We start from the raw sequence: 15,570 nt of genomic DNA, 5'->3' as shown, positions 1-15,570 counted from the left end.
GCTTTTAATCTCCTTTGAGTCATCAAAGAGTTTCAAACAACGCTCCTGAGAGCCTGGGGACAGAAGTGATGCTGTGCCACCATGAAATTTGACATTTTGCTAAGGTACCACATGAGTCAGTGTTTTACTGCAGATTTAATTATTTTGCTGCTATCAGAAGTCTGAATGCATTAACTTTTCAGACCCCGTTCTTTAGTGAGACTGAATATGGATGCATCTTGCTCCACATTCTTCCCTGCAAAAGAGAGATACATCGATGGTGGTCGGGAGAGGAAAATCAAAGCTACGTCACTGAGTCTAGGAAAAAAAGAGAGAGCATAGAAAGAGGAAATGTCTTTCTACTAACCCTGTTTGGGTTTTGGTGAGAGAGATGATAGCCTGACAAGCAGAGGAGAACATATTCCTTAGCATCTGCAGTGACTGTAGGAAAGTGAGAACCCTGTGTAACCTTTCCCGTTGCCCCGTGTGTCCATACTCATCCAGCACCTGGATTCTGTTGCAGCTCTGTCATCACTGCATGCAGACTTTGTTCCTTTGGTCTTGGTGGACTTCTGTTCTTTGAATGAATTCTTCCTCAGGTAATAAAAAGCCCACATGCTTCTATGAGTAAGATTTTATGCATACCACTTCAGAACAGGTGCTAAATAATAATACGCTACTAAGTTGTGCTGGTGTGTTAAACTGCAGTAGTGTTCACCACCTGTGGAGCTGGCCCAAGGTCAGGATGGAAGGATCAGGGCAATAATTAGACATTCTGTTTTTCAATAAGAAACCACAGATGCGGTAATGAAAAGCTTTCCAGAACATCACCTCCTGTATTATTGGGCTGGAGTTTTTTAATTGGCTCTTAAAATTAATTCTGCTTAAGCGACTAACAGGGCAGTCACTACTCAGCCTGGAAAGTGCAAACAGGCTGGGGCTAGCAAAGCAAAAAGGACTGAATTGATTCTCATATTAATAAGAGAGTTCATTCTAGAGAGAAAAGGTTAATTTGCTTTTCAGTGAGTTTATGGAGGAAGTGCTTGTGGTCAGGGTGATAATTTATAACTAAATCACATGTTTAAAGGCAAAAGTGATTACAGAAAACCTAGGAACAGCATTTTCAGCATTATGCAATGGAACTGTCAACAATGTTTTCTGTGCTTTCTTCTTGCCCAGGCACAACGCTTTGAGAAAGAAGCCAGCACAACAGCACTGTCAGCAGTGGCCTTATTTTTCCTCTGCACATCAGATACCTTAACAAATGCAGAAGCAGAGACAATGCTGTCCCACCCAGCTTTAATGCTGCTCGTGCTTGTGGTCTGGGAGTACTCCTCAGATACACATGGCTTTTCTTGGGCTTGGCTTCTCCACAAAGGTGCTGTCTGTAGGTACTGAATTTTTAATTTATTTTTTGTTAGCATTCTAATTCCTGAGATTTGTGAATTTTCAGAGATGCAAGTAAAACAATTTATGCTTAACAGGATGTCTTGACATAGGTAAAATCATAGCAAATATGGGCTGGATTTTTAATTTCATTTTAGCCAAGAAGAAACTTTGAGCAACTGAGAATGAGATGGACTGACTTGTTTCTTTGATTTGTCTAGATTTAGGAGTTGAAATTTTGGCTAGCCACCTCCAAGGTTAAGTATCAGTAACAGTGGTAACTGTGCTGCTGATTTAAAAAGTGCTGTGATAAATGTGACTTGAGGAGCAGTGGCAGCAGCTTTCCCGTCCTACCTTTAATGCTTTATTAAAGGCTTAAGCTTACATGCAAACCTAGACAAGCTCAACAAACAAATACCCAGCAATGTGTGTCCTTTGGAATTTTTTAAGTAAAAAATGCTAACACATCACTGTTAAAACTGTGGGGTTTGCTACACCTGATGTAGTTTGCATGGGGGTGGAATGAAAAGCCCAGGTCAGAGTAACATTCAAAAGGCCACACTTCAAATTTCTGCCCCTTCTTGTGTGAGAGTTTGAATTTGCAGATTTCAAACTACTTGGAAGGAAATGTTTTTCTGTTGCTGTTCTGTGATATCCTGGTCTATGCCTGAGGCTCATGGGCGTTGCTGCCTCTTTCTGGTCTCTGCTCCCATGTGGGAGAGGCCAGAGCATGGTTCTACTGGTCCATCTCCTTGGCTTAACCTTTCTCTCCCATCTCTTAGCCCTGCCACCAGGCTGGGTAGATCACTCATCTGGTCACATCTTACACAGCTTTCATCTCTCCTGCAGTCCAATACCAGTGCCAGGCTCTGGCCTTCCGTGCAGTCTGAGACTTGAGCATCTGCATATTTTCCTGAGGGCTCCATCTGTGAGATTATCTCAGTCTGGTTATATGGGTCTACTTCAGACTAGAGCTACTTTAAACTCATCTTGTAGTACAGAAACATCACTGATGCTCCTGAAGAAATGAGGGAAAAAAAGAGAGCATGTCTGCACTTTATAAACACTCTTGGATGACATGTACAAAGGTGCATACAGGTATTTTCACAGACTATAAAAAGAGAATTCAAATTGACCAAGAAATAGATAAAACTAGTAATCTTCAGGATGCTATCTGCAGTAAAGATTATGTATTGTAGATCACAAACTATTCTAAAAAGGGTATCTTCTTTGCTATGGCAGAAGAATGGTTGCAGCTTCCATATTTCCAAGCCCACAAGGGGCCATGATAAAATCTTAACAACATGCCATTAAATATGCCTTTACAACATCTATTCTGCCTAGGCTAGATAGATCTGTGAATCCTCCCTTTGCACTGGAGATTAAATAAACTCCCTGGACAGCTGAGAAGAATTAAAGTATGACCTGATAGTTTCTCTGCTTGACAGTAATATTGTCTGTCAGTTTGTGCTGTATCCAAGATACCGTTCTCTGGTCCACGCTCAGAAAACAGATATTGACGGGTTAAGCTGATTAGCATCTCTATACTGTTTGGCCTTTCAGTCTCAAAATATATTTTACAAAATGTTGTAGCAGGTGTTTTCTAGACTATGCACAGTGATGCTCAGTGCAAACCTTTCCATGTATCCCCTAGATAAGGCCTTGAAACTTTTTTTTCTGTCTTAAACAAACAGCAGTTGACGAGTTTGGCCACAGGAGCCCAACATTTTTTCTGAAACAGGGTTTGCACCCTGTAAGAAGATACAGGAAAGCTGTGTGACCATTCCATCCCTCTCTTACAGGACAGGGCATCAGATACTAGCTGGTCTAAATGCAGATATGCCAATACCCCAAATGTGTCTAGTAATTTTGAGTAAGGCATCTGGACAGGTGATAACACAGGGAAGGAACTCTCTGCTACGTGCTTTGAAGTATATTGATGCTTCTTAAAAGTAACGATGGTCTTTCCTGTCACACAAGTGGAATACCCAAATTTTAGTCAAGAAGCAGGTGTTCACCAAGTTGTGTGAGAAGGGAGAGGCTGTGAGGGTCCCTTAGGAAAAGGGTAGAGGAAAGCTGGACACAGGGCTGCTCATGGGCTGCAGCCTGCTCCCTGCCTCATGAGAAAATCTTTGCTCACCCATTGTTTATTTAACAAAACAGTGCTCCAAACCTTTCATTCATTTAAGCTTTACATCAAAATCACTTTTAAACAACGGTGTTTTGTCAGTAAGTGAAAGGAGCAGGTAACTGTGATGTGTCCCACGGGAAGCATCACTCACCTCCAAGGCTGGTGAGGAGAGAGGGAGGGAATGGAGATCTGGGGAAACCAAGCAGCTTCTGAGAAGAGACCACAGATGGGTTTAACATCCATTACCTTTCTTATTGTAAACAGATGGCCCAGTCCCAAAAGTAAGGGAGTGCATTAGTTTTCAGAATTAGGATTTGTGTGCCAAAAGTAAAATTCACACTTCCCACCGAAAGAAAAACAGTGACAGCATCCTCAGAGACTTCCCCTCCTCAACCAATCTATGGAAAATGGATGGAAATTCTAGGATATAGTAGGTAGGCAGCAGGAATAGTTCAACTCCCTCCAGCCCCCTGGATATAACAGAGCCGAAAATCTGTGTATCACCCACTGATAACATCTCAGACTGGCTCTGCACGAGCTGAGGGTGAAAAAAGGCACAACCATGAAATGCCCAGGTCCTGCACTAAACACAGCACAGCTGGGGAGTGACTTGGGCACTGCCGAGACACCCCCCAACACCACCACTTGGCCCCAGACCTCCAGAGAGACCCAGGGCAGAGGGTGAGAGAGGAGGCAGCTGTGGTGTTCTGGCTCCTGCTTGTTTTCAGTTTATGGCCAAGAGGTACTGTTCCAGCTTCCTGAAGCCTGCCATGCCATGCAGACTGAATCTGTATGGAAAGCAGTGAAAAGAGGATAAAGTAGCCAGAAAGTGTGTGGTGGCTAACGCAGATGATGAAATACAATCATGGTTGCAAAAGAATATTATATGTTCTAGTAGGTATAACAATGAATTAAGACTACAATGAAAATACAAAAATTCTCCACTTTTTATTATTATTTTTTTAATTTTATTTTCATTAACTTCGGCTGGCTTGGGAGCCATTCCTGTACACATTTCCAAATGCCACGAAGTCATTTATGCACCACTGGAAATTGTTTTAGATATTCAGGCCTGTGTTACTACAAACTGCAAGTTGATGACTAAGCTATAGCTTTGGAATCCAATTTAAATTGGCCATTTTAGCACAAAGATACACACTTTTGTTATTGCAAATGCATAGAGGAGTTGTTCTTCATTGTAAAGCAAACTGTATTTTGTTTATCTAGTGTTTAAATGTCCAGTGCTAAAGCAATACAAAAAAAAAAACCCTGAAGTAACAAACTAGGGGACATCATAGTCTGGGATTTTCCTTGAGCATGATGATTTTCGAGCACATTTTTTTCCCTCCATTTTCAGACACATCTGAGCCTTTCACTGCAAACTGCTCATACTTGAATTCATCTTTCTTAGCTATGACTGATTAAAACTGGAGACAGTATTGCAGATGAGGTCTAAGTAGTAGCCTGTAAAATGGCATGAACTCTCCCTCATCCTTACTGAAGGTAACCTGTCAGAGGTGTTCTTGGATTGCCATTGCCTTTTCACAGCACTGGTGGCTCTCAGTTGTCCCATGGCCAATACCCCCAGATCCTTCTAGCATCAGTCATCCCTAGCTAATGAGCTCCCACTATAGAGCAAAAAAGTGATAATAGTCCCCAAGGCCAAGCCCATTTACACTCTGCACTATAAAATTTAATTCCACTTCTATTACTTTTTCCCCTGAGGTCCTCCAGTTCTTCCTCCTGTGACAGCCTGATGCTCTTTACACTGGTGCTTCCTCATGGTGTCTCCAGCAAATTTGATTTGTGCCCTTTGTGGTCATTCACATGCCAACGCCCCTAAAATAATTATTAACATAAATATTACATAAAACCAGACCTGTTCTCCGTTGCATTGCTTTATTAACAGCCACAAAACCAAAGTGAGTCCATTCCCTTAACAAGTATGTAGGGCAAGAAAAGAGCTTGGCCAAAGTACAGACATCCCAGACATCCCTTCAAGGGCCCGCCTTGCCATTACAGATCCACCTGGGATCCAACCCTTACAGATCCAACCAGGGCAACATCACCAGCATGGGGGGGCCCCAGCAGCATCAACCCCACCTGGCTGCCAAGGGCAGGACCAACCCACAACAGCCACAGGGCACATGGGAGCAGTAAGAGAAAGAAACAGAGGCAGGGCATGAGCCCTCCAGGTGGTGAACAAAACAGATGTCTCAGCTTTTCATTTTGATGATCTTCAACTCATCTTGCCACTGGCTTTAAATGCCCATGCGCAGGTGACACATCTTTGTCCTCCAGCTTTCTCCCTGGTCATGTAATCCACACACTTTAATCCAAAGGAAGCCCAAGTAAGTGAAACTCTTGTGGCCTTGACTTTTATTCTGAGCACCCCATTCAGGTTCTCTGAAAAAGGACTGCTATAAAGATTTTTCAAAGAAATTGGGGTCACCTGCTGCAGTGAACTGAACATAATTGGGAAGCACTGTAGATACTCTCTGTTTGGAAATGCATTGCGTGTGGATATGGCTAGTTCAATTTTATATGTTTCTGGCTTCACATGCTATTTTTAAGAGCTGTAAATGGAGCAGGTCCTGCCCCCCTCCTTCCACCCTCTCTTCCTACTCGCTGATTTCTCATCTTAAATTAAATTGGGTACAAACACTGTAACAAATCATTCTCTCTCTACGTTATAAGAAGATAGGCATAGACAGAAGTTCAGAAACATACAGCATGTAGCATCTTTACAAGATAGGACGAGCACTGTGGCTTTCTGTCACAGGGTTTGCATTTAAAAATTGTAATCTTCAGCTTAGAATGTTTATCATCCTGTGAGAGGGTTACTCTTACCACTGCCTATGAAGAGAGATCTCTGTGATAAAAGACTGTCTTTATCAGAACCTTTTAATTGCCCACAGCAGGCAACCCTTGAGGATCCAAACTGTGGTCCTTACAAGCATTTACACCAAGAAAGAAAGATGTCACTATCATTTGAGAAGATGTACATGTTAAAATGGATGCATCTCCTCCAGCCTAAATTTAAAAGTGGAACTAAGTGGTTGCTGGCTTCCCCAGCTTGCTTTGTCCTCACAGGAGACAGGAGATAGAAAGCAGATATCCCTGCCCTGCTGGCTCTTGCTGTTTCTTCCTTTCTGCTCTACTGAGGCGAGTCCAGCAGTCCTGGTTTGTTGGATCAGGAGACTGGTAACAGCAAAAGCAGACACCCCTCCTGTGTCCCCCAGCCTTTCATGAGTGTCAGCCCCAAAACTGTTTGCAGAAGATGGCAGTTCCAACTTGATGATTTAGCCCAAGCTCAAGTCTTTCTAACTTGTGCCAGATATCATTTGTTTTACAGTCAGATACCAGCTGGAAATGGGATGCCCCAAACTCCGCAAGTAAATGTTCTCCTTGTGCCATTTGATACAGAAAAAAAGCCCAGAAGGGGAGATCTTCCCTTGAGGTGCAGAGAGTGCTCCAGGTGTCCTTAGAGCAGCTTGTTTAACACACAGGTTGAGGTGATTGGGTATTATTACTGTAAATCAGACCTTCCAAACAGCTGCCATTTCTTTATAGCCCTCCCCTGAATTCTTGACACTTTTTCTTCCATTTATCACAGGTCTCAGGACCATTTCCATGCTTGGGCCAAGTGGTCAAGCAAAAGAGTCAGGGTCTTATGATCTGTTTCATCCAGGAGATGAAGTTGATGAGGGCATCAGATAACTTGGATATAATGGTGCACCTTCTCAAGAAAAGGAGAAGTGTCCTTTTTTACCGCTCTGTGGGGAATTGATAAACATACACTCAAATCTCCTTTCTGAAAGGGCCTTTCCTTGGGCCAGACTCCCTTTATACAGCTGGGCAGTGCTGCAACAACGATCACTGACTGCCTGCAGTGTCTATGTGTCCCCTAAACTCTCCAGTGCTGCATAGAATTGAAATGCAAGTCCATTGTTCTGGCCAGTGGGGTTCCAGTTGCACATAGCTTTGCATTGAACAGGGATAAGGCTCCTTCCTGGGCTTTGGAGATGACCATTAACTCAGCTGCCTGCTTTAAGGTGCTCTAGAACTTCTTGCAGCCAAGGACCATGATTTTTCCTACCAGTTTGACCCAATCTGCAGCAATATCCATGGTGCATCTGCCCAAAGCCACGTGGCAAGGGACTGGCAATCCCTGGCTCTGTACCATGCAGCCAGCTTGCAAGACACAATTCAGCATCTGGGCTGTCTACTTCTTCAAAAATGTAGGCTGATTCTAAGCAAAAGGGAGATCCTTCTGGATCTAAACCATTTATTTGCTGTTTTCCTGAGGAATAATTGAACATTTCAAATTCAATACAAAGGTTCTTGCTGAAATCCCGTGTCAAAAGCTGCAAAAGTGTTCTTATTCCTTTGCTGCTGCTCACGCACACTGTGCATGTACTCACCATCTACTTGCCCTTCTGTGCTTGGCAGCCTTTGCTGCATTCAACCCAGCAAAATACAGGTGGAACTACAGCAGATGGTGGCACATCCCCACAAGCTTCCTCTAACAGAGGTAACTTTAAGGGCACCTTCCTCAGGAAAAGCAGATTTTTGCTCAAGAAGTAGAATATGAAAGTGTCTGGATACCAAGGGTTATGAATCTAGCAATAACATAGCTCCACTGATAATGACAATGTTTTGAATAATTTTTATTTGAATAGATCTGCCTGTATTACCAATATCTACGGTGTTGCCTGGTAACTATTTCCTGATACCAGGAGACTGAAAAACACTTTTTCAAAACTAAATTACAATTCTGATATTAAGTTTCACATTTTAGTGAATTCAGTCTGTCCTTTGTATTGCTGTCTAGCCACAGCAATATTCCTGGTAACATTCTTTTATATTATCCTTTTTTTTTTTCTTTCTTTCCTTTCCAAAAGGTGCCAAGTGAGGTTGAAAGTAAATATTTCATACTCCTTCCTTGGAAATATGTTGGTATTTTAAGAAGAGTCAGTACAACTGTAAAATGAGAATAGGGGTGATCTCAGACACAAGTTGCATAATTCAGGATGAGTTTCAGAATTCAAGTAGAAAGCAATTCTAAATTATCAGTGGATGGAAATAAAATTACCACATAAAGTAGTAAAGCAAATGATATTAAAGTGTTGCATGGAAAATAAGTGAATATGTTTCAGTGTTAGCCACACTTCTCTGTATTTATTTTGTTGGTGGTGCAGTGCCAGCCTTCACTTATTTTCCAGAAGCTGCATTGTGTGGTCATGAAGATAATAATAATAATAATAGTAATAACAATAATAACAAATGTAATACTGTTGATAGGATCATAACTCAGTAATGAATAAAATACCACAATGCTCTACTAAATTACTCATTAAAATTTACCTCAGAAAATAAAAAGGCTAATTAAAAAGAGGAAGTGCAGGAAACTGCACTATGCTGCAGTTTTAAAAGTGTATCCGCTGATTTCCTCACATTGCAAATTTCTATTACAAAGTCATTCCTTCCCGATTTTATGTGGATTAACAAGTTCACTTCTGCCTCCTCTGCTGGCAAGGACAGCCCTACAGAAGGTGGAAGGATGCTTGTAAATGCCACTGTTTTGTGGGTACTTCCATGACTAAAGAAATGTAGCAGTTGTGTGAGACGACCCCTAATGTCTCTTTTGCTCCCTGATAATGCCAGATTGTGCAGGGAGCTGTTCAGGGAGCTGTGCTTGAAAATTAAATTCCCAGATATAGGCACAGTGACTTTCTGAAACATGATTTTCACAATAAGTATGCACTCTTTGTTCTTTTTCTTTCTCAATGGCCTCTTTTGACTGCTGGGTTGAAACTGGCAGTTCAGAGATGTAGAAGATCAGAAGAAGGCAAATAACATTTATTTAACAGCTATTGGTAGTAGCAAAACTCTAGCTGATATGTGGGTGATTACCTCATTTCTATTCCATAACTCTTACAAAAGAAGATAGATCTGTAAAATCACTTCAGAACTCCCTTTCTCCGGCTTTGAAGAAACAGCAAAATCTGCATGGTAGATGATCGAGGAGTTCTGATTCCCACAAGAGTCCTCAGCCACTGAATGCACTTCCTAAAAAAATCCACCTCAAATTACAGCCAACCAGACAATCTGGAGGGGACTAGCAGTTTCTGTCAAGGCAGTAAAAGGTAGGGATGGAGAACACCTGTAGAAAAACTTGAAATCTAAAGCTTCCCCCAGTTTGTTTCCCAGGTGAAACTGTCTTCTGACATTTAAAAAAATAAATGGAAGGTTTGTTTATTGCCAGGGCCCAACTGTGTCCTAAGGGCCACATTCCTATGGAGGCTATGGAGCCTCCAGCACTGGAATTCTGCAAAAAACAAGTAAGACAAAACAATCTGGAGTGACTTTGGCAAGCAAGCTTGCTGTAAGTCAAAGGAAAAGTCGTGGTCTCACTCCCACCATTAGATTTCTAATATTATTAATAGCATTTAGTAATAATTGCACTAAAAATTCTCCTTTTAACCGCAAACATGGAAAGCACTTAAGCCAGGGCCAACTATCTTTCAGAAGGAATGCTATGCCTCAGATATTTGGGACTCCAGAAGAAACATGTGAGGAGATTTTTGCTCTGTGCTACAGAAAAGGTCAAGCCCCATGGCTGCAATGATCCCAAATAATTCCAGATTCTCCGAATATATCACAGCAGTTGTTTATTTGCTGTTTAACTACAGATATACTTAATATTGCCCAAAACCAGACACCATGGGTGTGGCACATCTTCCCTCCATCCCCTCTCACCCAGAAAGAAGGCATTTGTGATTCTTCAAATTGCTTTGGTGTGGTTTGCTCAATCACACAGGAAATTACTGAGACAATAAGATGTCTCAGGTGTAGTCTTCAAGGTACTACCGTCCCAAAACACTAAAAAAATTATGAACTCCATGCTAAGAAACAATGGTTGAGAAATTTTGGGTTCTCTTCTTTCACCTTGGATGGGAGGGGGGGGTTAACCTTCTAGGGATCACATCAATATTTTTTATCAAAACCATGAAGTTCTCCTGAGGTTGTATGACTCAGCCTGGTGGAGCTTTTCAAACAGCATTATCCTAGAGTGAGCCATGATGCTGAAAATCTAAAAAATAAATTCTCTTATTGCTGAGGGGAAAAATGGCACCTTGTTGGGTGGCTTGGTGTTTAATAGGCAATAAGCTAAGAACTCAATAATCCTCCCAGGTTCTGGGAATTTATCATCTCAAGGCCTCAGTCCTTGCAGAACCAGAAATTACTGTCGTTACTTTGGTGATCTTTTACAATCAGACATTTTCCTCATGTGTTTTTATGCTTTTAATCACTAAAATTGCATTGTTTATTTCTCTCCTTTTATTATTGTCAAGGCTAAAATAACATGTGGAAGAGAAATGCACTCAGAGAAGACAGACTCTAGCTTTATTCCTCTGCTCACACTGCAAAATACAGCACACAACAAATCTGCAAGCAAATCTGGATTCGTGACTTATGTGGGCCATTAATATTTAATGCACGCAGCATCTACTCTTTCACAGGTTTGTCCATATTCTATTCTAATGTCCTGTAAGCAGTCTCCAGGTAATTTCTGACATCTCTGGAGCAAGAAACTGCTATGTATACAAAATTCAAACTGTGCCGGAGATGAGAAATGATGGCAGAAATAAGTGTTAGAGCCCTTTGATCCCCCTTCCTCTCTGCAGCAATAAATATATTCAGAAAGGCAGCACTGTAGATTTATAAATGTTAGCACTCTGAGTGAAGTCAAACTAATTTACTCTATGAACTTCTCTGACATTATGAAAACTTTACAAAGAGATCATTGCATGTGAAGTATTAAAATACTATAATTTTAACTTAAAAACCCCACTCACCAGACATTCAAGCTCCCTTCTGTATATCTGCTGTGTTTTGAAGTGTTTTAAGAATAAGTGGGAACGCCATAAAGATGGCAAAATAAATTATGCCTCTTGAAGTTTAGGGATAACATCAATATAAAATAAAATTGTATGAATCCATTTTTCATAGATTGAGACTCTGGCAGTCAGGGAGAGGAAGAGTAGAAGGGGATTGTTCTGAATGAAGGGATGGTGAAGAGGAAGAGAGCAGTGTCACTGGAAATGTCTAACACGGTCGCAGAAGGGCTGAGCCTTGTCTTTCAGGTAATAAACTCTTGCACCATTTGTCCTGGGGGAAATTAATTGATTGGTGTCTATTCAGGAATTAAATAGTTGCAAATTTGGGAGTGGTGAGTACAGACATCTCACCGTCAGCACTGGGCTGGGCCATTTTCATGGCATTTGGCTTGAAACTGCAAGCTGCAGCCCTTGGCCACACTGCTCCCATGGAGAGGGCAGGCACTCAGCACCACTGCCTGCAGAGCCATTGCAGCCCAGGCAGCTGCACTTGCATTTTCAGACCTTTCCCTCTGCTGATAGCTGGAACAAAGGGAAAATTTTAAAAGGAGACAAAGCCCGGAGGCTGCATCTGAGCAGATGATCATGTCTGTCAGGCAGGAGGATAAATAATGGGTAGGGGAGTACTTACCATCCTGATGTGAAGCTCTCTGCTGGCAGGAATTGTGGGCACCACTTTCATAGCTTCTATAACAGGCTAGGAAATCATTGATGCCTTAATTAGCTCAGAACGGTGCTCGGCATCTTTTGGGCTGCAACAGACCTGTAGGAGCTTTGCTCCACTCTCTATGGTGATGCCCCACAGATTTTAAAATCCTGTCCTACTGTTGGTTCTCATCTGAGAAGGTCTCAGCTGCCACCTGTGACTGGGCTAAAGGTCACACAAGACGTCTCCATTTCCTGGCATTTGCCTGGAGAACCCGACCTCTTCCATGTGCTGATCAGATGACAGCTCCCACCACTGTCCAACCCTAAGGGAAGTAATCAAGTGCAATCCTAACCAGCAATGTATCCCTGCTTTGTAAAGCTAACAAAGGTGGCTATCCAAATTTCAGCACCCAGGTTAGGCTGCTGAGACCTAGCTTGGATACTTTTCTTCACAGCACCATCTAGTGCTTCTTATGCAAGCCACAATTTTCTTTGTCCTTTCCTTCTTTCACATAAATACACAAAAACCACATACATTTTAAAATAAAATAAACACGAAATGGACCGACCCCAGCCCTTTCAAAAAAAAAAAAATATATATATATATAAATACTTGAATAAATACTTAAGGTTGTTTTTCTTTTTTCCTCCAAGGAAATAATGAGAGGAAAAAATCACATCAATAGATAAGCAGTGACTTGCAGTCTAGAAACAATGCTGGTGAAGTTGTTACAAGAACCTCAACAAAGCAGGAAAATTAAATTAAATTAAAATGCTGCTTTTCTAATTATGTCTTTTTTCTGGACTAAGAAACAGTGTGTGGTTAGGTGTGGGTTTGCCTGGATGGACTCCCTTGGTTTTTATATGTCTTGCCCACTTCTTCTAACTTCAGAAACTTTTTCTAACCTCTAACCTTTTGCTTAAGGCTCTTAAAACTTCACTAAATAATGAATGCTGAGGATAAGGATTGCCTTTGCCAATAGCTCAACTACCTCCTTCAATTACAGTGTGAATCCTTGCAGGAAACATTCCCTCACTGATGATCATTGCCACAAGAGACAAACATCCCACAACCTCTCCCCCAAACTTTGATTTGTCTTTTGCTATGGTAAAAGTAATTGGAAAAAAAAAAAAGGAAGAGAGTCAAAATTAAAAAAAAAGAAAATAAAGGGAAAAGATGAAAAGGACAACAGGGAAAGGGGAAAAAATAAAGGAAAAATAAAGAGAACGGATAGAAAGAGGAAAAGGGGAAAAGGAAGAGGACAAGGAAAGGGAAAGTAATAAAAAGTAAACACAGTTAAGCAAGAAAACAGTTTATTCTTATTTTTTAAAATCCTGATTATAAATTAGGATATAAACCAGTTTTTTCCTGAACCTGGTGGGGGAGGGGTGGCTGTAACCCACCTTCTATCAGAGGATGTTCCCATTTGGACGTTCCTCCAAATTTGTCTCAAACCAGGGCATAAATAAACAATTAAACTTTCCCAATAATCCTGAAAATTGCTGAAATATGGAAGGAGAAAGCAACCAGACGTTTGCCCAGGGGTTTTTCACATGATCTCCTTGTACTACTACAATAAATTTCTTCAGAGTCTTCTGGAGATCACAGTGGGAACCAACTGGAGAAAGCTGCAGTGAATACCAGAGCACTGCGTATTGATAGGAGCTGGATGTGTGAGTGCTCTCCCTCCACCAAATAATGTCTAGTCGAGCCTCATATCCATTGATTGCAACTTTGTAATTTGACCTTGGCAGCTTGTAAATTTTCAGGACACTATCCTTAAAAGCAATTCTGTTGTGTTACACTTTCAAAGCACAGGTTTCATGGCTGGGCTTTACGGGGAAAGGTACATGTTTTAAATAGCTTTTGTGTAAAATCCCTGCAGGGTTTGCCAAAGGCAAACTAATGACCACTGGTGGAGCTGCAAATGGAATTGGACAATATATTGATACCAGCAGTAAACAGTATTCGATTTTAACAGCAACTAGTATAGAATAACATGTCTAATTTAATTTATGAACTTAATTTAAACATGGAGAGACCTGACGCAGAAAAACTAGTTGCTGTGTTGTTCCTGAACTTTTATTTGCTGCCCATCAGGAAATGGGAAGGATGTTACAGCAGTTGATGTTAATTTGTTCATCTGCTTATGCTGTTGGTATTTCTTGCCTACTCGTGGCATTTTTGCAAGTAATTCTAGCTGCTCTTAATCCTGATTCAAAGAAAAAATTGATTTTCTTGTTATGATTTATTATCATTGATCAGAGTGCAAATAACACATTTTTGCTTTTGACACTTTGTACAGCCACAGCTTTTTCTATTTCTCTCTGCAGGGAAGAACTCCAGAAGTGCAAATGCTCTTTCTTTGTGAGCAGCTTTGCCCACACAAGTAAATCCCAGTGAAGTCACTGGGATAATTCACGTGCACAAGACTGTGCCATCTGGGACTAGGACAATTGTGTACAGCTCAGATTGAAAGTTTCTAATTCTTCTTTTTCCTTATGGCACACATCTTTAAAGACTTCCAAACTATTTATATTAATAATTAAGAAAGCTGAGGGTCTGAGCCTGCCTGAACTTCAGTTCTAGTATAACTTTGAAAGACAACCAGCGGTCTTTACAATAAAAAAACAATAAAATCCAGCTTTCTTTTTTGGGTGTTTGAATGATGACCTTATGAGGTATATCGAAATGAAAGAAAGAAGCGTTCTCCAAAGTTTTTGCACAAAATGAAAAAAGCAGTACTGACTTCTATCTGTCTCATTTTCAAGTCTTATAAGCCTGTCCTGCTTTCCATGTACCTTTGCTAAATAAAAATGGTCACTATATTGTTGTAAAACATACTTCAATGGGAAGATTTCATGCCAGCAACCACTGAAAGACAAAATGTACCATAAAACATAAATATACACACTAGAACATACCTTTTACTGACTAATAAGGAAAATATTTCTGGCTTTCACAAGGAGAATAATAATTATGTTTTTGGTATTCCTTTGTGCTGGTTAAGGGTGGCTTTTGCTCGGTTTTTGGTATCAAACTTTTGCAAGTATTCTCCATCCTGTACAAAATTAGGATTCCCCCAGTCACTGAGAGTGAAAGGGAGGAGGTGTATGACCTTCTGTGACCCCCAAACAAGAGATCAGTCAGGTTTTCAAGAGCTGTCCCTTCCTCCAGGTGCTTTGTTGGAATCATGGGTGTGGGTCAAGATGATGCTCATAAAGAAAGCAGCACTGCAGCACAATCTCAGCGGGATTTCTCCTGTAATGCCTCATTTGCAGGATCAGAGTTTTCTGACCAAAAATATTAAAAATAGAAAGAAAAAAATTAGATTGGAGATATTATTTTATAGCTCATCCATTTATGTTTCCCAAACAATGCCTAATGAAAAGAAAGATAACAATTATTCCCATTCTGAAAACTGGAATTTGTAACATTAAGAGTCTTTTTCTCTCCACAAATCTACAGTCTAAGAAAGAGAATCCAACAAATATTTCATGTACATTGTCTGAGATAACACT

At 40.9% G+C, this 15,570-nt stretch overlaps 1 long non-coding RNA gene across 1 annotated transcript; it reads left to right on the top strand.

Moving 5' to 3' along the window:
* The first annotated feature begins 377 nt into the window (after positions 1–377).
* On the top strand, positions 378–14,906 carry LOC125321690. The gene is made up of 5 exons (XR_007201647.1): positions 378–578; positions 1,159–1,370; positions 10,855–11,022; positions 11,513–11,646; positions 14,383–14,906. It is a non-coding gene; the product is annotated as an uncharacterized LOC125321690 (long non-coding RNA).
* The last annotated feature ends 664 nt before the right edge of the window (positions 14,907–15,570 follow it).

The sequence above is a fragment of the Corvus hawaiiensis genome, chromosome 2, assembly GCF_020740725.1.
Source record: "Corvus hawaiiensis isolate bCorHaw1 chromosome 2, bCorHaw1.pri.cur, whole genome shotgun sequence".
Taxonomy (NCBI): Eukaryota; Metazoa; Chordata; class Aves; order Passeriformes; family Corvidae; genus Corvus; species Corvus hawaiiensis.
Note: the sequence above shows the minus strand (reverse complement) of the source record. Positions and strands in the feature narration are given on the sequence as shown.